This window comes from Macaca mulatta, chromosome X, assembly GCF_049350105.2.
Source record: "Macaca mulatta isolate MMU2019108-1 chromosome X, T2T-MMU8v2.0, whole genome shotgun sequence".
NCBI lineage: Eukaryota > Metazoa > Chordata > Mammalia > Primates > Cercopithecidae > Macaca > Macaca mulatta.
The window spans coordinates 71,883,731-71,909,213 of record NC_133426.1 but is presented as its reverse complement, the minus strand read 5'-3'; the positions used below and the strand labels follow the sequence as shown (position 1 = coordinate 71,909,213).

Here is a 25,483-nt window from a genome sequence, read left to right as displayed (position 1 = left end):
TAACTTTTGAAAGTTTACAACAATTAAAGTATTTTTGCTTCTACGTATGAAGGTTAAAAAAAAGATTTTTTTTTTCATAAAATACAAGAGCAACCAATTTTACTACCAAGTAAAGTGAAAACTGGGATTCCTTTTTACACTAGTCCAAAGGTGCATTTAGGAACTTAGTTGTAGGCTGCTGTGTTAACACCATGACAAACCAAAGTGTAGGATTGGGTCTGGTTTTGTTTCGGTTTTCTTTTCAATATCCAATGCTCATGGATTAAATTCCGAAAATGTTCCAATTGTGAGGCAGGGATATGTTTGGATTCGACCATGGGTATGCTCCTTGGGTTGGATGTTGGAGGGTGAGGCACGTTTTGCTGACTATCTACTAGTCACTAAGGTAAAAAAAATTCATCGTCTCCTGGTATTCTATTCCCTGGAAATCTACTCGGTACCACAAGATACCTGCACTTCTACCAAATCCTTTCACAAACTGAGACATTTCTTGTGATTTATCTGTGACAATTTCCAACGTAGCTCCACATTTTTTATAGTTGTTAGCAAACCATTCCAACAGGGGTATGCTCTCAATAAGCTCATGTTCCCATCCAGTCTCTTTGTCTATGAAATGAGATGTATCCTTTTCTTGCTCTGGAGTTAGAGAATTTTCTCCTCTTCTGTGCTTTGTCAATGAAGAACATATCTCATTATCCAGATTTTCAAAGACTATTAGAGTCTCTACAGCTCCCATTTTCAAAGCCTTTAGCGAATCTTCAATGTCAAAACAGTACTTGCCCATGTCATGGCTGATTTTATCAAACTATCGTCCTATTAATTTCTTCTCTTGAATGAATTTCACATTGGAGAGGACTTCAGTAGATAACTCAATAGCTTAGTTGAATCCATTTTCACCACCATAGGATATACAAACTAACTTTAAAACTTTTATTGCAACTTTTGATCAAATATATCAGATTGACTTAGTTCAGTTTTAAAGTTAGCGGATCCAGCTAAAACTAGACCAGTCACATTCACTTTGTCTCCAGAAATAAACAGCTACACAGCAGTCTCTGCTACTTTCCAAACGTAGTTGTATCGCTTTTCCATTCTTAAAGAGGCAAAACACAGGGATGACTGACCTCCTTTACCGTGTTTCTTTGGGAGATCCACAATGAATTTGTGCAGGACTTGTGTTTCCTTGGAGTGTGCCAAAAACTGCACCACTACCATCTATTACAATAAAGCCAAATTTGCTATAATCTGAAAGTAGTGCTATAAGAGCCTCTGTATGGAATTTGTTGTCACACAAGTACAATGATGTATTAATTGGTTTGAAAGGTTCAAAGTCAATGTTGACTTTCTTTTCCTTTCCTTCTTCTGTTACAGTTGTTCCACAGTAAACAACCAGACCATTTGAAGGTACTTTGTTATAAAGTTTGAGCCTTTGTTGTACAGATGTAATGGCTCCCAGGACTGAAAGACAGTTTATTCATGACTCAATGTTAGATGCAATTCCAAACTCGTCTGCTAATAATTTTGTCACTCAGAGCATTTGTTTTTTTTTTTAAACCACGCAGTATATAGTACTTTGTTATGGCAACCTAAACTAAGACAACTCCCCCACCATTCCCCATTGTCAGCAGGGTCCAACTAGAAACTGAGCTTCCATTTTTACCATGCAGCAACAAAGCGGCATGATTCAGCGCTCCACTTCCATACTCCCTGGTGTCAGTGAGGCCAACAGGAAGCTGAACATATCCAGCTCTTGTGCTACTTCAACATAGAGACTATGTGCTTTAAAATAATGTTAAGTGTAATTAAACATCTCACAGTATAATTTCCAGAATGTTTGGAATACAATAAAAAATCACTCATCATACCAACAACCAGGAAAACCACAATTTGAATAAGAAAAGACAATCAATAGATGCCAACACTGAGTTGATAGAGATGTTAGAATTGCCTTACAAGGATTTTAAGGTATCCATCATACAATTGCTTTAATAAGGACTTACAAATTTCCTTGAAATAAATGAAAAAAAAAGAAAATGTCAGAAAAGAAATTCAAGTTATATTTTAAAATAACAAATGGAAATTATAGAACATAAAAAGGCAATAAGCAAATTTTTTTAAATTACTCGATGGGCTTAATAGTAGAGTCGAGATGACAGAGGATAGAATCAGTAAATTTGAAGACAGATAAATAGAATTTATTCAATCTTAACAACGGGGGTAAATAGAATTTTTAAAAAAGAAGAGGACCTGAGGGACGTGTGAGAATGTATAAAAAATATAGATATAAAAGTTCGTATTACCAGAGTTCCAGAAGTAAAGGGGAGTATGGCTGAGAGAATACTCAAAAAAAAATACTGGCTGAAAACTTCCCAAATTTGGTGAAACACATAAACCCACAGATTCAAGAAGTTCAGTGAATTGCAAATAGGATAAATCCAAAGAAACACATGTCAAGACACGTGATATTTAGCTTCTGAAAACTAAATATAAAGAAAACATCTTGAAAGCAGCCAGAGACAAACAACACATTTCCTCTAGGATGATACTAATCCAAACGAAAATGTATTTCTCATCTAAAACCATAAAGGCCAGAAATAAGTAACAACATATTTTAAGTGCTGAAAGAAAGGACTTGTCAAACACAAATTGTATATCCAGCAAAAATATCTGTCAGGAATGAAGGGTAAATCGAGACATTCTCAGATGAAGAAAAATAAACAGAATTTGTTGCTAGCAAATCTATCCTTAAAAAATAGCTAAAAGAAGTTCTTTAAACTTTCTTAGAAAGGAAATTATAACAGAAGAAGGCTTGGAACTTCAGAAAAGGAAGAACATAGGAATACAAAAAAGAGGTGTAATAGCAAGAGATAATCTTACTTCTCTTGAGTTTTTAAATCTTATCTGAAGATTGAAGCGAAAATTATAACACTATGTGATATGGTACTCAATATATGCACAGTAAGTATTTAAGACAGTTATATTTTATTTTTATTTTTTTTTGTATATTTATTTATTTATTTATTTAAATTTATTTATTATTATTATACTTTAAGTTGTAGGGTACATGTGCATAACGTGCAGGTTTGTTACATATGTATACTTGTGCCATGTTGGTGTGCTGCACCCATCAACTCGTCATTTACATCAGGTATAACTCCCAATGCAATCCCTCCCCCCGCCCCCCTCCCCATGATAGGCCCCTGTGTGTGATGTTCCCCTTTCTGAGTCCAAGTGATCTCATTGTTCAGTTCCCACCTATGAGTGAGAACATGCGGTGTTTGGTTTTCTGTTCTTGTGATAGTCTGCTAAGAATGATGGTTTCCAGCTGCGTCCATGTCCCTACAAAGGACACAAACTCATCCTTTTTGATGGCTGCATAGTATTCCATGGTGTATATGTGCCACATTTTCTTAATCCAATCTGTCACTGGTGGACATTTGGGTTGATTCCAAGTCTTTGCTACTGTGAATAGTGCTGCAATAAACATACGTGTGCATGTGTCTTTATAGCAGCATAATTTATAATCCTTTGGGTATATACCCAGTAATGGGATGGCTGGGTCATATGGTACATCTAGTTCTAGATCCTTGAGGAATCGCCATACTGTTTTCCATAATGGTTGAACTAGTTTACAATCCCACCAACAGTGTAAAAGTGTTCCTATTTCTCCACATCCTCTCCAGCACCTGTTGTTTCCTGACTTTTTAATGATCGCCATTTTAACTGGTGTGAGATGGTATCTCATTGTGGTTTTGATTTGCATTTCTCTGATGACCAGTGATGATGAGCATTTCTTCATGTGTCTGTTGGCTGTATGAATGTCTTCTTTTGAGAAATGTCTGTTCATATCCTTTGCCCACTTTTTGATGGGGTTGTTTGTTTTTTTCTTGTAAATTTGTTTGAGTTCTTTGTAGGTTCTGGATATTAGCCCTTAGTCAGATGAGTAGATTGCAAAAATTTTCTCCCATTCCGTAGGTTGCCTGTTCACTCTGATGGTAGTTTCTTTTGCTGTGCAGAAGCTCTTTAGTTTAATGAGATCCCATTTGTCAATTTTGGCTTTTGCTGCCGTTGCTTGTGGTGTTTTAGACATGAAGTCTTTGCCCATGCCTATGTCCTGAATGGTACTACCTAGGTTTTCCTCTAGGATTTTTATGGTATTAGGTCTAACACTTAAGTCTCTAATCCATCTTGAATTAATTTTCGTATAAGGAGTAAGGAAAGGATCCAGTTTCAGCTTTCTACTTATGGCTAGCCAATTTTCCCAGCACCATTTATTAAATAGGGAATCCTTTCCCCATTTCTTGTTTCTCTCAGGTTTGTCAAAGATCAGATGGCTGTAGATGTGTGGTATTATTTCTGAGGACTCTGTTCTGTTCCATTGGTCTATATCTCTGTTTTGGTACCAGTACCATGCTGTTTTGGTTACTGTAGCCTTGTAGTATAGTTTGAAGTCAGGTAGCGTGATGCCTCCAGCTTTGTTTTTTTGACTTAGGATTGTCTTGGAGATGCGGGCTCTTTTTGGTTCCATATGAACTTTAAAGCAGTTTTTTCCAATTCTGTGAAGAAACTCATTGGTAGCTTGATGGGGATGGCATTGAATCTATAAATGACCTTGGGCAGTATGGCCATTTTCACTATATTGATTCTTCCTATCCATGAGCATGGTATGTTCTTCCATTTGTTTGTGTCCTCTTTGATTTCACTGAGCAGTGGTTTGTAGTTCTCCTTGAAGAGGTCCTTTACATCCCTTGTAAGTTGGATTCCTAGGTATTTTATTCTCTTTGAAGCAATTGTGAATGGAAGTTCATTCCTGATTTGGCTCTCTGTTTGTCTGTTACTGGTGTATAAGAATGCTTGTGATTTTTGCACATTAATTTTGTATCCTGAGACTTTGCTGAAGTTGCTTATCAGCTTAAGGAGATTTTGGGCTGAGACAATGGGGTTTTCTAAATATACAATCCTGTCATCTGCAAACAGGGATAATTTGACTTCTTCTTTTCCTAACTGAATACCCTTGATTTCTTTCTCTTGCCTAAATGCCCTAGCCAGAACTTCCAACACTATGTTGAATAGGAGTGGTGAGAGAGGGCATCCCTGTCTTGTGCCAGTTTTCAAAGGGAATTTTTCCAGTTTTTTCCCATTCAGTATGATATTGGCTGTGGGTTTGTCATAAATAGCTCTTATTATTTTGAGGTACGTTCCATCAATACCGAATTTATTGAGCGTTTTTAGCATGAAGGGCTGTTGAATTTTGTCAAAACCCTTTTCTGCATCTATTGAGATAATCATGTGGTTCTTGTCTTTGGTTCTGTTTATATGCTGGATTATGTTTATTGATTTGCGAATGTTGAACCAGCCTTGCATCCCAGGGATGAAGCCCACTTGATCATGGTGGATAAGCTTTTTGATGTGTTGCTGAATCCGGTTTGCCAGTATTTTATTGAGGATTTTTGCATCGATGTTCATCAGGGATATTGGTCTAAAATTCTCTTTTTTTGTTGTGTCTCTGCCAGGCTTTGGTATCAGGATGATGTTGGTCTCATAAAATGAGTTAGGGAGGATTCTCTCTTTTTCTATTGATTGGAATAGTTTCAGAAGGAATGGTACCAACTCCTCCTTGTACCTCTGGTAGAATTCAGCTGTGAATCCATCTGGTCCTGGACTTTTTTTGGTTGGTAGGCTATTAATTATTGCCTCAATTTCAGAGCCTGCTATTGGTCTGTTCAGGGATTCAACTTCTTCCTGGTTTAGTCTTGGAAGAGTGTAAGTGTCCAGGAAATTATCCATTTCTTCTAGATTTTCCAGTTTATTTGCGTAGAGGTGTTTATAGTATTCTCTGATGGTAGTTTGTATTTCTGTGGGGTTTGTGGTGATATCCCCTTTATCATTTTTAATTGCGTCGATTTGAATCTTCTCTCTTTTCTTCTTTATTAGTCTTGCTAGTGGTCTGTCAATTTTGTTGATCTTTTCAAAAAACCAACCCTGGAATCATTGACTTTTTGGAGAGTTTTTTGTGTCTCTATCTCCTTCAGTTCTGCTCTGATCTTAGTTATTTCTTGCCTTCTGCTAGCTTTCGAATGTGTTTGCTCTTGCTTCTCTAGTTCTTTTAATTGTGATGTTAGAGTGTCAATTTTAGATCTTTCCTGCTTTCTCTTGTGGGCATTTAGTGCTATAAATTTCCCTCTACACACTGCTTTAAATGTGTCCCAGAGATTCTGGTATGTTGTATCTTTGTTCTCATTGGTTTCAAAGAACATCTTTATTTCTGCCTTCATTTCGTTATGTACCCAGTAGTCATTCAGGAGCAGGTTGTTCAGTTTCCATGTAGTTGAGCAGTTTTGATTGAGTTTCTTAGTCCTGAGTTCTAGTTTGATTGCACTGTGGTCTGAGAGACAGTTTGTTTTAATTTCTGTTCTTGTACATTTGCTGAGGAGTGCTTTACTTCCAATTACGTGGTCGATTTTGGAGTAAGTACGATGTGGTGCTGAGAAGAATGTATATTCTGTTGATTTGGGGTGGAGAGTTCTATAGATGTCTATTAGGTCTGCTTGCTGCAGAGATGAGTTCAATTCCTGGATATCCTTGTTAACTTTCTGTCTCGTTGATCTGTCTAATGTTGACAGTGGAGTGTTGAAGTCTCCCATTATTATTGTATGGGAGTCTAAGTCTCTTTGTAAGTCTCTAAGGACTTGCTTTATGAATCTGGGTGCTCCTGTATTGGGTGCATATATATTTAGGATAGTTAGCTCTTCCTGTTGAATTGATCCCTTTACCATTATGTAATGGCCTTCTTTGTCTCTTTTGATCTTTGATGGTTTAAAGTCTGTTTTATCAGAGACTAGTATTGCAACCCCTGCTTTTTTTTGTTCTCCATTTGCTTGGTAAATCTTCCTCCATCCCTTTATTTTGAGCCTATGTATGTCTCTGCGTGTGAGATGGGTCTCCTGAATACAGCAGACTGATGGGTCTTGACTCTTTATCCAGTTTGCCAGTCTGTGTCTTTTAATTGGAGCATTTAGTCCATTTACATTTAAGGTTAAGATTGTTATGTGTGAACTTGATCCTGCCATTATGATATTAACTGGTTATTTTTCTCGTTAGTTGATGCAGTTTCTTCCTAGCCTCGATGGTCTTTACATTTTGGCATGTTTTTGCAATGGCTGGTACCGGTTGTTCCTTTCCATGTTTAGTGCTTCCTTCAGGGTCTCTTGTAAGGCAGGCCTAGTGGTGACAAAATCTCTAAGCATTTGCTTATCTGTAAAGGATTTTATTTCACCTTCACTTATGAAACTTAGTTTGGCTGGATATGAAATTCTGGGTTGAAAATTCTTTTCTTTAAGAATGTTGAATATTGGCCCCCACTCTCTTCTGGCTTGGAGAGTTTCTGCCGAGAGATCTGCTGTTAGTCTGATGGGCTTCCCTTTGTGAGTAACCCGACCTTTCTCTCTGGCTGCCCTTAAGATTTTTTCCTTCATTTCAACTTTGGTGAATCTAGCAATTATGTGTCTTGCAGTTGCTCTTCTCAAGGAGTATCTTTGTGGCGTTCTCTGTATTTCCTGGATTTGAATGTTGGCCTGCCCTACTAGGTTGGGGAAGTTCTCCTGGATGATATCCTGAAGAGTGTTTTCCAACTTGGTTCCATCTTCCCCCTCACTTTCAGGCACCCCAATCAGACGTAGATTTGGTCTTTTTACATAATCCCATACTTCTTGCAGGCTTTGTTCATTTCTTTTTCTTCTTTTTTCTTTTGGTTTCTCTTCTCGCTTCATTTCATTCATTTGATCCTCAATCGCTGATACTCTTTCTTCCAGTTGATCGAGTCGCTTACTGAAGCTTGTGCATTTGTCACGTATTTCTCGTGTCATGGTTTTCATCTCTTTCATTTCGTTTATGACCTTCTCTGCATTAATTACTCTAGCCATCAATTCTTCCACTTTTTTTTCAAGATTTTTAGTTTCTTTGCGCTGGGTACGTAATTCCTCCTTTAGCTCTGAGAAATTTGATGGACTGAAGCTTTCTTCTCTCATCTCGTCAAAGTCATTCTCCGTCCAGCTTTGATCCGTTGCTGGCGATGAGCTGCGCTCCTTTGCCGGGGGAGATGCGCTCTTATTTTTTGAATTTCCAGCTTTTCTGCCCTGCTTTTTCCCCATCTTTGTGGTTTTATCTGCCTCTGGTCTTTGATGATGGTGATGTACTGATGGGGTTTTGGTGTAGGTGTCCTTCCTGTTTGATAGTTTTCCTTCTAACAGTCAGGACCCTCAGCTGTAGGTCTGTTGGAGATTGCTTGAGGTCCACTCCAGACCCTGTTTTCCTGGGTATCAGCAGCAGAGGTTGCAGAAGATAGAATATTTCTGAACAGCGAGTGTACCTGTCTGATTCTTGCTTTGGAAGCTTCCTCTCAGGGGTGTACTCCACCCTGTGAGGTGTGGGGTGTCAGACTGCCCCTAGTGGGGGATGTCTCCCAGTTAGGCTACTCAGGGGTCAGGGACCCACTTAAGCAGGGAGTCTGTCCCTTCTCAGATCTCAACCTCCGTGTTGGGAGATCCACTGCTCTCTTCAAAGCTGTCAGACAGAGTCGTTTGCGTCTGCAGAGGTTTTGGCTGCGTTTGTTATTGCCCTGTCCCCAGAGGTGGAGTCTACAGAGACAGGCAGGTTTCCTTGAGCTGCTGTGAGCTCCACCCAGTTCGAGCTTCCCAGCAGCTTTGTTTACCTACTTAAGCCTCAGCAATGGTGGGCGCCCCTCCCCCAGCCTCGCTGCTGCCTTGCCGCGAGATGGCAGACTGCTGTGCTAGCAATGAGGAAGGCTCCGTGGGTGTGGGACCCTCCCGACCAGGTGTGGGATATGATCTCCTGGTGTGCCTGTTTGCTTAAAGCGCAGTATTGGGGTGGGAGTTACCTGATTTTCCAGGTGTTGTTTGTCTCAGTTCCCCTGGCTAGGAAAAGGGATTCCCTTCCCCCTTGTGCTTCCCAGGTGAGGCAATGCCTCGCCCTGCTTCAGCTCTCGCTGGTCGGGCTGCAGCAGCTGACCAGCACCGATCGTCCGGCACTCCCCAGTGAGATGAACCCAGTACCTCAGTTGAAAATGCAGAAATCACCGGTCTTCTGTGTCGCTCATGCTGGGAGTTGGAGACTGGAGCTCTTCCTATTAGGCCGTCTTGCTCCGCCCCCTAGACAGTTATATTTTATTTGAATGCACAGGATAAAATGACCTAAGTAGAAGCAAGGTTTTTATATTTAATATTAGTATTAAAAATCCGATACCAGTACACAGTGATATGTTAGTATACATATGGTAATCTCTAAAGCAATTATAAAGAAAACTATGCAAAGTGGTATACTCAAAAACAGTATATGGTGTGAGTTGGTTGCAGGTAATATTTTAAAGAGAAAGAAAAAAATGGTATAAATAAATCAAGGTGTAATCCAAAATATTCTACTTAACCAACAAGATGTTAAAAATTAAAAGGCAAATAAAAGAATTGAGAAGTAACGTAAACTAGTAGAGCACACATAATAAGGTGGCAGACATAAGCATTAATATATTAATAATTACCTTATGTGTAAATCATCTAAATATACCAATTAAAAGAGAGAGATTTGGGGGAGGGAATTATGTTTAAAATTATGGTTTACAAGAAATTCACCTTAAATACAAAGGTATGGCAAAAATTAGGGGAAAATGCATATTATGTAAACATTAATATCAGATAAAACAGACTTCAAAGCAAAGCATTGAAGGAGGGCCCCAACACAGTGTCCATATTCAAAGACTGGGAGAGTATTTTGTAGGGGTGAGTTTCAGGCATTTAAGAAAATGCTTTCAAAATATGAGCGTCCACTAAGCTAACAGAATGCAGACTTCAGTAGCCACACATAAAGAATACAGGCTTTATAAAAAATGGTTTACAAAAGTCACTAAAAAGTAACAACAAGCAGCAAAACAAATTTAGGGGAACAGGGATAATCTGACACCAAGTGCTGCCACTTCATAATACATAAAATGTTCAGATTTCAACAATAAATTATGAGACATGCAAAGGTGCACTCAGTATAAAAAAGAAGAAGAAGAAGAAGAAATTAATAGAAACATTCCCTGAGAAAGGCTAGGCATTGGACAAAGGCTTTAAATCTCCTCTCTTTGGCCAGGCATGGTGGCTCACCCCTTTAATCCCAGCACTATGGGAAGCAGGTGGATCACAATGTCAGGAGATTGAGACCCTGGCTAACACAGTGAAATTCCATCTCTACTAAAAATACAAAAAAATAGCTGGATGTGGTGGCATGCACCTGTAGTCCCAGCTACTTGGGAGGCTGAGGCAGGAGAATCGCTTGAACCCAGGAGGCGGAGGTTGGTTGCAGTGAGCCAAGATCGTGCCACTGCACTCCAGCCTGAGTGACAGAGTAAGACTCCATCTCAAAAAAAAAAAAAAAAAAAAAAAATCTAGCTCCAAGAGCTATAGTAATCATGGATAAATAAATAAATAAATAAATAAATAAATAAATAAATAAAAGGAAACCAGGAGAACAAAGTCTCAACAAATAAAGAATATCAATAAAGAGAAGTCATTTCTTAAAAAGAAACAAATACAAAATCTGGAGAACAAAAGTAAAATAACAGAAATAAAGACTTCACTAGAGGAGCTCAATGGTAGATTAGGGCTGGTATAAGAAATAATCAGTAAAGGTGAAGATAGGTCAAACAAGAGTGTGCAGTAAGAGGAACAGAAATACAAAGAAAAAATAAAAATAAATAGAGTCTTAGAGACCTGAGGGAAACCATCAGGCATACCAACATTTGAATAGTGAAACCTCCAGAAGGGAACATAAAATGAATGGGCAAAAGAATGTTTAAAGTAGTAATGTCCAAAAGTTTCTTGAGTAATCATGAAAGATAGGAATCTACACATCCAAGAAGCATAATTTACTCCAAGCAGGAAAAGCTAAAACATATCCACACTGAGACAAGTTATGATCAAAGTGTAAAAAGCCAAAGACAAAGAGAAAATATTGAAAGCAGCAAGAGAAAAGTGACTTTCCCACAAATGAAAAAGGGATCTTCAATGAGAAACAAATCAATTTCTCTTCAGAAACCATAGACTTCAGAAGATGGGCATAATATATTTTAAGTGCCAAAGGGGGGGGGAACTATGAACCAATAATTCTACATTCAGCAAAACTTTTGTTCTTCAAAAATAAAGGCAAAATTAAGACATTCTCAGGCAACAAAAAACTGAGGGAATTTGTCACTAACAGACCTACCCTAAAAGAAATTATAAGGGAGTTGTTCAACCTGAAATGAAAGAACACTAGACAGTAACCCAAAATCATACAAACAAATAAAGAACAATGGTAAAAGTAGCTGCATAGGTAAATATAAAAGTCCCTGTTACTGCATTTTTGAGGTTTTTTGTTTCTTTGTTTTTTGTTTTTGTGTTGTTCTTGTTGTTTGTTTGCTTTTTGAGATAGGGTCTTACTTTATTGCCCAGGCTGGTCAACAAAGATGTTAATTGTAAGATGTTAACTGTAATCTCCAGTGTAAGAAAAAAAATTTAAAACTATACAGAAAAAGATAAGTAAATTCATATGGTATATTTTGGGTGGGGTGGATGATGAGCAATTACTTAACGGGTACAGTGTACATTATTTGAGCAATGGTTACCCTAAAAGCCCTGACTTCACCACTACACAGTCCATGCATGTAACAAAATTACACTTGCATCCCATAAATTTACACAAATTTTAAAAATAAAAACAAAACAAAATAATCAAATATATATATATTTATATTTTTTCTTATATTACCAAGTAATTCATATTCATGCTACAAAGATTAGAAAATACACACCAAAAAAAAAATATATATATATATATATATATAGAAAAGATTCTACACTTTTCTTCACTCAGATCTATTGATTCCAGGGAGTCTCCCAATGTTTGTCCAAAGGGACTGCACATGATTTGTTTTGGGGCAAGATGGGACTACTCCATCCTCTATCTAGAGATTCCCTCTCTCTACATGGTGGCTGGAACGGAGCAGTGCTCAGCTAATAACCATGTTTAACATAAGTGATGATAAATAAACTCAAGAATGCTCTTCTGATGCAGGGATTAACCTGTCTGTCTGAGCACAAGCCCATCACTGAGTGTTTGGGTTTCTTGCACTTGCAAAAAAATGCTAGGATGACATCCCCCAACATTTGTGGTTTCTTAGGCTACTTTCTTGGGACAATTCTGAGTCTATCTCAGTTGACAGGATGCCCACTGCCCCTGTCTCTCTAAGTCTTTGTTTAAATGTCTTCCCTGACAACGCCCAGCCAGTCCTCTTTCCTCAACATTGTCCACACGTGACTCTGCAGTCTCTGCTGCATGGGGCCTGTTTTCTCAGGTAGGACCTCAAAGGGAAAGCACCTGTTTCTGGACAGGAGTCAGAAGCTCCTGAGCCCAGGAGCATCCCTAGAAGGGGAGTTTCAAGCCACACCAGCCCACAGTCAGACTGAAGTCATTTGAAGACTAGGAAACTAGAAGGTTTTCCTCTTAAAATAACACAGAATACATATCCATTATACAAAAATTCAGACTATACAGAAAAGTGCGAAGAAAGTGAAGGCCACCCCCACCCTGCCTCCCTGACAATCAGGCTATGCTGTCTGTGCATTTGACAGGCTTTGTTCCTAACATTCACTTTATTGCAAAAATGGGTTTATCATAAATTCAATTTTCTAAACTACTTATCTCAATTAAGTGAGAATTCCTCTGTCAGAAGGGTTGGTGCTCTCTTGCCAGGCAGTCAAGCCAGCCACTGCTGTCCCTTCTTATTTGTCAAGTGCCTTGGAGGGTGTCCACGCTGTGTCTGTGGACACCACCAAGTCTCTTGTTGTGGAGTAGGGGCCCAGGACCCTAGGACTGAATGGAGGAAACACAGGCTCAGATTCCTCTTGGCCACCTTCTCATTGGGCAGTCTTCCTGGACACTGCTGGGGTTCTGAACCCTGAGCACGTGGGTGTGCCATGGGAGGTCAGGACCATAGAGGGCTCATGACACAGGGACATCAGCAGGGAGTCCAGGCACACATCCTGGAGCCAGGAGGTCCTGGGGTACCTAGCGCCACCCCACCCCAGGCAGCCTGTGAAGGCTTAGGGTACTGGGCCCCACCCTGAGAGCTGAGAGTGGTCCTACCCAGGCCCCCCGGCAGGATACGGGCCAGCAAGTCCCACACAGCACTGGGGGACACCTGAGGAGAGAGCTGGGGCAGGGGGAACCCCAGCTGGGCCTCAGGGGGCTGGGAACGCACTGCCCTCTCACTTTCCATATCCTGAAATCAAGGGCTGACCAGTCAGTGATTTGCACTCCAACAACCAAACTCCAAATCCCAATGGCTTCTAACAACAAACGTCAATCCGTCTTGCTTCTGAGTCAGCTGAGAGGCTTCACCACTGGGCCTGCTCCACATTTCCTCAGTGCAAGAAGGCCCTCCCTTCTGACATCACCAAAGTGAGATCTTGAGAGTCCTGGGCTCAGAGCTGGCAGGAGCAAGGCAAAGGGAGTGGGTACAACAAGTGAGAAAGCAAGTGGAGGGTGGGGGGTGCTCACAAGTGCCAACTTAACCCTTGTGACTAAGAGGGGGTTGAGGGGCAGACTCCAAGGCCAGGAGAGCCCGGAGCCACCCTTGGCTCCAGACTTCACAGGCCTGAGTGCTCCTGGACCCCACCAGGGCCACAGCAGAAACTCAGGCTGAAGCAAAAGACAGCGGTTTGTGGCAGAACCCAGCACAGCAGGCCGTCCCCTCCCAGGCGCCTTTCTCATAGTTAATAACGCATACAGTTACACAGATTCCTGCATCTAACACAGCCAGGAAGCCATACAGCAGTCTAGGAGTGGGGTGCGTCTACACCTGTTTAGTGACAGAATCAAGGACTTGGCAGGCCATAAGTTTCCTGCAAGTGTAGCCCCCACAAACCCACCACTTTGGTCATCTTCACTCTGCATGGGAGTTTGGAGGCCCCCAGCTTGGGGCACACGACTTGTCATCCTGAGGGGAGAGAGGGCAGTTCTCCCAGAGTCGGCCCAGCCCTAGCCCTTGGAGGCGCAAGGGAAGGAGTTCATAGAGCACTTTATTGGTTCTCACAACCAGCTCTCTTCACTTATCCCGTAACATGGCAAAAAGACCAAATAGGAGGGTGCCCAGCAGACTCAGGCCACGGTCTTCAAGATGCCGGCCATCTTCTTGGCATCTCGGCCTACATGTGTGTCCCACATCACCTTCCAGCTGCACCTGGTGGGTCAGCTGCTGCCTTATAGCCAGCAGGGGGCTAGCTCTGTTGGCCTGGAGCTCCTGAAACCTGGTCCTTTCTCTGGGCTGCACCCATCTGACTGAGCTCCGTTGGCCTGGGCTTGCTGCTCACCCTGTCATGAGCCTGGTTCTAGGTGCTGGCCTCCAGCCTCAGCAGCTCCGCCAGAGTGTGCCTCAGTGGGTGCAGGTTCCTTACCACCACAGTGGCCCTCTGCCTCTGCTCTTTGCACTTCTGCTCAGCCAACTTTTGGCTTTGGTTTTCTGCAGCCATCATTGGCTCCTCAGCTTCAGTTTCTCATTCTTGGGCAAAATAGCCTTGGCATCTGCATCTCTCCTGATAGAAGTAATGCTCCTCGTGTCCAGATCCAGCTCCCCATCACTTTCCCCATTTTCCCATGCGGAGACCTTCAGTTGGCTCCAGCTTCCAGTGCACACATGGAAGAACCTTCTTTCAAATATGTATACAATATATATGTAATTACATATATATTATGTCATATGTAATTACATATATATTATGTCATATGTAATACAATATATTATATATATAGGAATTAATGGAGGAAATGAAGAACAAAAAAGACTAGTACATATAGAAAATAAATAGCAAAATACAGAACTATACCCTTTCTTACCAATAATTGCTTTCTATGTAAATGGGTTTATTCTCAAATCAAAAAGCAGATATGGCAGAGAGAGGGTTTTTTTAAAGGATCTATCTATATGCTCACTTTAGATCAAAAAGTTATCTAAAAGATATATTCATAGTTATTAATGGCCCTATTCCTACTACGAATTTTGAAGTGCTCTTAAGCCCATAACTTGCCTGTTTTAACTATGGTAATGGGTGGAAAGAGTAGTTCACCAGTTTTAAAGATCAGACTCTGTATCAAAAGCACCTTTGCCATTAGGAAGAGTGAGTATCAGACTCATCCTGGAGTATATTGGAGTCATCTTATCTATTGCTTCAAACCTCTCTTTTTATTTCCTGAGCCTTGCTTGGACCTTGACATTCCATTTGAATTCCTTCTGACTGGAACATTTGTGTTGTATCTGTAACATTGGCACTGAAATAAAGACCACATGGTTAAAGAAATCTTCCCTATATTGTACTTTATGGTGTTGGAGTGAAGCCTTGTAACTTCCTTGCCCCCATGTCAGAGGAAGTCTTACGGACACCATAGGGTATGAATAGCTTTTCCTGAGTCTGAGAAATTGGCCTCCTTTAAAAGACAAATCTCACAAATATCCACATCAAAGGCTTGAGTTTTTTAAACTAGTGAGAGTGCCAAGTGCTTTTTAGAAAGGACCTATGTGTTGTTAAACTTTGAAATTGAGTTGCTGGAATGAAGTAGAGGTGACTCTCTCTGTGGTACACGATGAATGTACTATGTACGTTCAAGTATTCAGGCACTATGTCTTATATACTGAAGAAGAAAGAAAAAGTGTGGCCCACCTTGCTCTTATAATGTTTGCAATTGTTACTGTATTGAATACAGTATAATGACTATTTTGGCTTCAATCTTAAACCTGGAAACAAATATCCTTTATTTCCCCTCCATTTCACCAAGCCTTTACTTAAAATCTTCAGTGTCTTGTCAAATATAGCTCTGTTTCAGATGCTAGACTATTCCTAACATTTGACAAACTGGAGTTTAACTAAAGGCTCCACAGGGGAAAGTTTCTGGTCTTATTAGTATGTATGAGCAAGATCTGCTAAAACCTACTCCACTGGGTAAATGGTTGACTGAGTCAATCACAGGATATTATCTCCTCCATAGTTTTCAGTAATGTAAGTGTGGACTAGTGCATATTTCAGACAACTGCTCTGCCTGTACAATGAAAAATAGCCTTTAATGGGTTTCTTTGCCGACTGATTTCACTGGATGGATACGTAATGCTGTGAAACATGATAGGATTAACATAATGTTGGTGGATTTCTTGAATAGAATTTATCTTAACACTCCTCTTTGTTAGATAAAATAAAGCTCTTTGTATAGAGGCTTTGGTGGATGTCTTGAATAGAATTTGTCTTAACATTCCTCTTTGTCAGATAAAATAAAGCTCTTTGTATAGAGGCTTTATTTTTCTCTCTTATATTTGTATCTAACCAGCTCAGGTTTTTTATTTTAATTTGAACTGGATTGAATCTCTGAAGAAATCTGTTCAAGACCATGCTATAAGACAGTGTCAGCTAATGGAGTTGGAAAGGGTCTACTCCACTGACAGAGCATTTCCTTGGGTGACCATAGTTTTGAAGTAGAGTTTATGATCATCCATAGCTTTGTCTAGGAGTAAAATATCATGGCTTTAACACAAAGGTGCTGCATAGAATATGAATTGATTTCGGAAATTGAACACAAGCACCATACTGAAGGACTAGCAGCCAAATAACTACTTAGGATACTGATGGTTGTGAAGACTAATTCAAATGATTGATTCTTTGAAAGCTTCAGCGTACCTTAGTTTCTAGGATCAGAATTAGTTTTCCTCTCATTTGGCCTTGAAGCTAAAAGGAGAAACTTTTCAATTTCTGTGAATACTTGCACATTTTAATAATTCATTTCCCGAGTATAATGACTCAAGGGGGAGCAAATTTGGATGGATTTACAACTTCAGAGGCATTATGAGGAAAGAGCAATTTCCAAGGCTGTTTTGATAACCCTGGGGTGATAAGCAGTGATCTATCACATGCTTACTTCAAAAATTCCACATGCACTTGTACCTCATTATTTCCCTCCTCACAAGTCAATTTTATTCTAGTCTCTGCCCCATCCCAGGGAATCCTAAAGGAGAATTAATTCATATAAGTAATCTCAAAAAACTGTAGGAGGGGTGCTCTGCCCGAGAAGCTTCACCCACAGTGCTTTGATGCTGTTACCTTGAGGTGCTTTGGACAGTCATGGAAGTTTCAGACTGTGTATAGTGATCATCTGTTAATTTTAAGGCCTTTCTCATTTAAAGATACATTCCTCAGTGTAACATTTGGGAAGAGATTCTTTCCTCTTGCTAGTTTAAAGGTGCAATTTGTACCCCTTGTTTATCCCATTTATATGTGAAAATAGACTTTTAAAACTATCCAACACTAATGGTTGATATAGCATGCTTTCCATTTTTTTATGTCCTTCTAGAAGAGATTGGAAGTTAGGAAGTACTGCTTTTGAGGTTCAACTTCATTATCTTCTGCATTGGAAAATATTTGGGCCATGAGAACTAGGGGAAATGAGTTTGAATGTACTTTTTTTTTTTTTCTAGTGAATGTGTTTGAACCGCAGTGTCCTAAACTGAGAAATCTAGAGAGGAAAAAGTGGGTGTTCACAAACTTTGTGATTGGGGGAGTGATTTTACACGTCTGTATATTCATGACTTTGGAAGTGGAGATGATCATTGAAGAGAGAATTGCACAGAAAGTCCTGAAATTTAAAACACTTTTGACCAGCTTTGGCTCGGGAGAGTGGGGCTGCTTGCAGAACCGGAAGTGAATAACTTTTTCAAGCAATATCAGTGAGTCCCATTGACAGGGTTCCAGGACCTGGAACATTTTAACAGAAGGAATTGGTGAAGCAGCTTGCATAGTTGCTTTACAAACTTCTAAGAGGCTGATTCTGGCTTCAAGATGGAGCATTGGAGTTGGTTTTGTTTTCCTCAAAGAACCTGTGGTTGTGCTTTGTGTGTTTTGTTTTTGTTTTCTACTTGGGGGCCCCAGGAGAAAGAGCTTCTGAACTCTTTCCTTATGAACTCCCACTGTGTTCCTGTAAAGTTCCTTTTCTTTCATAGTGTTTTAAGTTACATTTTCGTTATGTCCCATCACGTCTTCTTTACTGTAAAAATATTAAAAACCTGTTTCCAAGTGGGACAGCTAATGAAGCTCTAATTATTGCAGACATATTTTTGAGATGTAAAAAAAATTTTAATTAAATGATAAGTCTTAGAGGTGAGTGAGGAATAAAATGGATGTAAAATGAAATGCATTAGAATTCTGTTGTGTGTATTGTCTTTTGGTTGAAACAAATTATGAACATTGACTAATAATAAAAAATCAACTCTCAAAAATAATTCAAAGAACTCACTTTAGATCAAAATTCACAAATAAATTGAAAGTAAAATAATACCAAAAGACATTCCATGCAAATAGCAAACCAAAAAAAGAAGAGCTAAGGTAGCTATATTAATATCAGACAAAATAGACTTAAAGACAGAAATTGTTACAAGAGACAAAGGACATTATATATTGATAAAAGGATTAATCTGTCAAGAAATTAGATAAAGTATAAACGTGTATGCACCTAACAAGGAGCCCCAAACCTATGAAGAAAAACTGACAGAATTAAAGGGAAAAAGTAGACAGTTCTAAAATAATATTTGGAGATTTTAAAATCCCACTTTCATTAATGGATAGAATAACTAGACAGAAGAAAAATAAAGGGCTTAAGCCACACTAAACCAACTAGACCTACTATCTATGGAACACTACACCCAGTAATATCAGGACACCATTGTTTTGCTTATTCTATTGTTCCGTTTTTCTCAGATGCATGTTAAACCTTCTCTAAAATACATATATTGGCCACAAAAAAGTAAAAGCATATATGTTCTCTGACAACAATGTAATGAAACTAAAACTCAATAACAAAAGGGAAACTGGAAAACTGACAAACATAGAAATATTAAACAACATTAAACAAAGAAGAAATTATAAGTAAAATCAGAAAATACTTTGAGTCAAATGAAAAAGAAAACACAACACATCAAAACTCATGAGAAGGCTCAGAGGTGAATTTATATCTGTAAGTGACTATATTAAAAATAAGAAATAAATCCAAAATCAATAACCTATCTTTGCACATTAAGAACAAGAAAAAAAAAATAAAATAAAACCAAAGATAGGAGAAGGAAGGAAATTTTAAAAATTAGGAGATCAGATGGTGTCTGAATATACAGACGTGTAAAATTACTCCCCCAACCACAAAGTTTGTGAATACCCACTGACTAAGAAAAAAAAGGCTCAAATTATTAAAATCAGAAATTAAAGTGAGAACTTTACTATAGATCTTACAGAAATAAAAAGACCAATGAGATAATACTTATGAACAATTATACACACAAAAAAACAGCCTAAATGAAATGTATAAATTCCTGGAAACATATAAGCTACCAAAACTGATTGAAGAGGAAACAGAAAATCTGAACGAATCTATACCAACGGAACAGATTGAGTCAGCAACCAAAACCCTTCCAACAAAGAAAATTCTAGGACCAGACAGCTTCACTGTTGAATCCAACCAAAGAAAGAATTCACATCAATCCTTCTCAAACCCTTCCAAAAACAAAAGAGGAGGGAATACTTTCTAAAGCATTTCTTGTGGCTAGCATTCCCTGATGCCAAAAGCAGACAAAGACTCTACAAGGAAGAAAACTGTAGCAAAATGAATCCAACAGCATATTAAGATTATACATAATGACCAAATGTAATTTATTCTAGGAATGCAAGTTTGATTCAGGAAAAGCAGCCAGTGAAATATAAAACATTACTAAAATGAAAAAAAGAAAAAAACTAAAGGATCATCTCAATTGATGCAGAAGAAACACTTTCTATGATTGAATACCACTTCCTTAAAAATTCAACAAACTAGAAATGTAAGGAAACTTCCTCAACATGAAAAAGGACACTTATGAAAAACCCACAACTAATATTATATTACTATTATTACACTTTAACTTCTAGGGTACATGTGCACAATGTGCACATCTGTTACATAGGTATACATGTGCCATGTTGGTTTGCTGCACCAGTCAACTCATTAGTTACATTAGGTATTTCTCCTAATGCTATCCCTCCCCCAGCCTCCCACCCTATGACAGGCCCCGGTGTGTGATGTTCCCCACCCTATGTCCAAATGTTTCCATTGTTCAATTCCCGCCCATGTGTGAGAACATGAGGTGTTTGGTTTTCTGTCCTTCTGATAGTTTGCTGAGAATGATGGTTTCCAGCTGTATCCATGTCCCTGCAAAGGACATGAACTCATTTTTTTATGGCTGCATAGTATGCCATGGTGTATATGTGCTACATTTTCTTAATCCAGTCTATCATTGATGGACATTTGGAATGGTTCCAAGTCTTTGTTATTGTGAATAGTTCCGCAATAAACATATGTGTGCATGTGTCTTTCTAGTAGCATGATTTATAATCCTTTGGATATATACCCAGTAACGGAATCACTGGGTCAAATGGTATTTCTGGTTCTAGATACTTGAGGAATGGCCACGCTGTCTTCCACGATGATTGAACTAATTTACACTCCCACCAACAGTGTAAAAGCATTCTTATTTCTCCACATCCTCTCCAGAATCTGTGTTTTCCTGACTTTTTAATGATCGCCATTCTAACTCGCATGAGATGATATCTCATTGTGGTTTTGATTTGCATTTCTCTGATGACCAATGATGATGAGCATTTTTTCATGTGCCTGCTGGCTGTGTAAATGCCTTCTTTTGAGAAATGTCTGTTCATATCCTTTGCCCACTTTTTGATGGGGTTGTTTTTTTCTTGCAAATTTGTTTTAAATTTTTGTAGATTCTGGATATGAGCCCATTGTCAGATGGGTAGATTGTAAAAATTTTCTCCCATTCTGTAGATTGCCTGTTCACTCTGATGGTAGTTTCTTTTGCCATGCAGAAGCTGTTTAGTTTAATTAGATCCCATTTGTCTATTTTGGCTTTGTTACCATTGTTTTTGATGTTTTAGTCATGAAGTCCTTGCCCATGCCTATGTCCTGAATGGTATTGCCTAGATTTTCTTCTAGGGTTTTATGGTTTTAGATCTACCATTTAAGTCTTTAATCCATCTTGAATTAATTTTTGTATAAGGTGTAAGGAAAGGATCCAATTTCAGCTTTCTACATGTGACTAGCCAGTTATCCCAGCACCATATATTAAATAGGAAATCCTTTCCCTGTTTCTTGTTTTTGTCAGGGTTGTCAAAGATCAGATGGTTGTAGATGTGTGATGTTATTTCTGACAACATCTGTTCTGTTCCATTGGTCTATATCTCTGTTTTGGTACCAGTACCATGCTGTTTTGGTTACTGTAGCCTTGTAGTATAGTTTGAAGTCAGATAGCATGATGCCTCCAGCTTTGTTCTTTTGGCTTAGGATTGTCTTGGCAATGTAGGCTCTTCTGTGGTTCCATATGAACATTAAAGTAGTTTTTTCCAATTTTTTCCAATTCTGTGAAGAAAGTCAGTGGTAGCTTGATGGGGATAGCACTGAATCTATAAATTACCTTGGGCAGTATGGCCATTTTCACAATATTGATTCTTCCTATCCATGAGCATGGGATGTTCTTCCATTTGTTTATGTCCTCTTTGATTTCATTGAGCAATGGTTTGTAGTTCTCCTTGAAGAGGTCCTTCACATGCCTTGTAAGTTAGATTCCTAGGTATTTTATTCTCTTCGTAGCAATTGTGAATGGGAGTTCACTCATGATTTGGCTCTCTGTTTGTCTGTTACTGGTGTATAAGAATGCTTGTGATTTTTGCACATTTATTTTGTATCCTGAGACTTTGCTAAAGTTGCTTATCAGCTTAAGGAGATTTTGGGCTGAGACAATGGGGGTTTCTAAATATACAATCATGTCATCTGCAAACAGGGACAATTTGACTTCTTCTTTTCCTAACTGAATACCCTTGATTTCTTTCTCTTGCCTGATTGCCCTGGTCAGAACTTCCAACACTATGTTGAATAGGAGTGGTGAAAGAGGGCATCCATGTCTGGTGCCAGTTTTCAAAGGGAATTCTTCCAGTTTTTGCCCATTCAGTATGATATTGGCTGTAGGTTTGTCATAAATAGCTCTTATTATTTTGAGATACATTCCATCAATACCTAGTTTACTGAGAGTTTTTAGCATGAAGGGCTGTTGAATTTTGTCAAAAGTCTTTTCTACATCTATTGAGATAATTATGTGGTTTTTGTCTTTGGCTCTACTTATGTGATTGATTATGTTTATTGATTTGTGTATGTTGAAGCAGCTTTGCATCCCAGGGATGAAGCCAACTTGATGGTGGTGGATAAGTTTTTTGATGTGCTGCTGGATATGATTTGCCAGTATTTTATTGAGGATTTTTGCATCGATGTTCATCAGGGATATTGGTCTAAAATTCTTTTTTTGTTGCGTCTCTGACAAGCGTTGGTATCAGGATGATGCTGGCCTCATAAAATGAGTTAGGGAGGATTCCCTCTTTTTCTATTGATTGGAATAGTTTCAGAAGGAATGATACCAGCTGCCCTTTATACCTCCGGTAGAACTCGGCTGTGAATCTGTCTGGTCCTGGACTATTTGTGGTTGGTAGGCTATTAATTACTGCCCCAATTTCAGAACCTGTTATGGGTCTATTCAGAGATTCAACTTCTTCCTGGTTTAATCTTGGGAGGGTGTAGGTGTCCAGGAACTTATCCATTTCTTCTAGATTTTCTAGTTTATTTGTGCAGAGGTGTTTATAGTATTCTCTGATGGTAGTTTGTGTTTCTGTGGGATTGGTGGTGATATCCCTTTATCATTTTTTATTGCGTCTATTTGATTCTTCTCTCTTTTCTTATTTATTAGTCTTGCTGGTGGTCTATCAGTTTCGTTGATATTTTCAAAAAAAACCAGCCCCTGGATTCATTGATTTTTTGGAGGGTTTTTTGTGTCTCTATCTCCTTCAGTTCTGCTCTGATCTTTGTTATTTCTTGCCTTCTGCTAGCTTTTGAGGTTGTTTGGTCATGCATCTCTAGTTCTTTTAATTGTGATGTTAGGGTGCCGATTTTAGATCTTTCCTGCTTCCTCTTGTGGGCATTTAGTGCTATAAATTTTCCTCTACACACTGCTTCAAATATGTCCCAGATATTATGGTACGTGCCCACAGCTAACATTATACACAATGATGAAAACTGAAAAATTTTCCCCCTAAAATCAGAAAAAAAGACAAAAATGCTCCCTTTCCCAACTTCCATCAAACATTTTATGTGAAGATTTAGCCTGGGCAATTAGGCAAGGAAAAGAAATAGAATACATCAAAATTGGAAAGGAAGACATAAAACTATCTCTGTTTGTAGATAAAATGATCTTTTATATACAAAATCACTTAAACTCCACAAACTTGCTCATTTAATGAATTCAGCCATGTTTCAGGATACACAATCAATACACAAAAATCAGTTGTATATGTATAAACAAACAATTAACAATCTGCAAAGGAAATTAAGAAAACAATTTCATTTACAATAGAATCAAAAAAATAAAATATTTAGGAACAAATTTAACCAAGACAATGCAAGATATATACATTGAAAAACTATAAAACATTGCTGAAAATATTATAGATCTAAATAAATGAGAAGACATCTTGTGTTCATTGATTGGAAAACTTCATATTGCTAAGATGCCAATACTACACAAAGTGACCTAGGAATTCCATGTAATCCTGGTCAAATTTTCAAAGGCGTTTGTCACAGAAATGAAAAAGCTGATTCTAAAATTCAGGTAGAATTGTAAGGGGCCCTGTATAGCCAAAACAATTTAGAGAAAGAAAAATAAAATTAGAAGACTCACATTTCCCTATTTCAAAACTTACTACAGAGCCACAGTAATTAAAATATTGTCATAGCAGCATAAGGATGGACATATAAATTAATGGGATAGAATAGAGATTCCAGAAATAAACAGTTACATGTGTGGTCCATTGATTTTTTATTTTTATTTATTTATTTATTTTTGAGACAGAGTCTTGCCCTGTCACCCAGGCTGGAGTATACTGACCTGATCTCAGCTCACTGCAACCTCCGCCTCCCAGGTTCAAGCTATTCTCCTGCTTCAGCCTCCAGAGCAGCTGAGATTATAGGCACCTGCCACCACACCCGGCTAAGTTTTGTATTTTTAGTAGCGACGGGGTTTCACCATGTTGGCCAGACTGGTCTTGAACTCCTGACCTCAAGTGATCCACCCGCCTTGGCCTCCCAAACTGCTGGTATTACAGGCATGAGCCACTGCTCCCAGCTGGTCCACTGGTTTTTAACAAGGATGTCGAAATCCTTCAATATGGAAAAAATATTCAACAAAGAATGCTAGAAAAACTGAATATCTACATGCAAAAACAGTGGACATTCTACCTCACACCATGTACAAAAATTAACTCAAAATGAAACACCTAAGTGTAAGAGGGAAAAGTATAAAACTCAGAAAAAATATGTAGTGAGTCTTCAAGACATCGGATTTGGCAATGAAGTCTTAGGTATGCACCAAATGCACACACACACAAAAAAAAGATAAATTAGACAGTGTCAACATTAAAAATTTTTGTGCATCAAAGGTTACTACAAAGGAAGTAAAAACACCAACCCCAGAATGGGAGAAAATACTTGCAAATCACATGTCTGATAAGGTTCTAGTACCCAGAACTGTTACAACTCAACAACCAAGTGACAATTGACCAAATTAAAACGTAAAAAGGATTAGAATTGACATTTTTCCAAAGAAGACGTGCAAATGATCAGCCAGCATATGAAAAGATTTTCAACATCATTAGCTATTGGGGAAATACAAATCAAAATGACAGCAGGATACCACTTTATACCCACTAGGGTGGCTATAATTCCTTTAAAATGGAAAAAAAATCAAGTGTTAGGAATGATATGGAAAGATTGCAGCCCTTGTACTTTTCTGTTGGGAAATTCTACTTTTAAGCATATATCCAAGAAACAAGTATTCAAACAGAAACATGTGCATGATGTCCATGGCACTATTTACAATAGCGAAAAAGTGGAAAGAATCCAAATGTCAACTGAGGAACGGATGAACAAAATGCAGTATATGCATAAAGTGGAATATTAATTGGTCTTAAAAAGAATGAAGCACTGGGCTGGGTGTGGTGGTTCACGCCTGTAATCACAGCACTTTGGGAGGCCGAGGTGGGCAGATCACGACATCAGGAGATCAAGACCACTCTGGCTAACATGGTGAAACCCATCTCTACTAAAAATACAAAAACTTAGCTGATTGTGGTGGAACATGCCTGTAGTCCCAGCTTCTCAGGAGGTTGAGGCAGGAGAATCGTTTGAACTCGGGAGGCAGAGGTTGCAGTGAGCAGAGATCGTGCTACTGCACTCCAGCCTGGGCGACAGAGTGAGACTCCTTCTCAAGAAAGAAGAAGAAGAA

The 25,483-nt window shown here is 38.8% G+C and overlaps 1 pseudogene; it reads right to left on the bottom strand.

The window, feature by feature from the left end:
- Window positions 1-373: 373 nt before the first annotated feature.
- On the bottom strand, window positions 374-14,564 carry LOC711957 (eukaryotic peptide chain release factor subunit 1 pseudogene; annotated as a pseudogene).
- Between the last annotated feature and the right edge of the window lie 10,919 nt (window positions 14,565-25,483).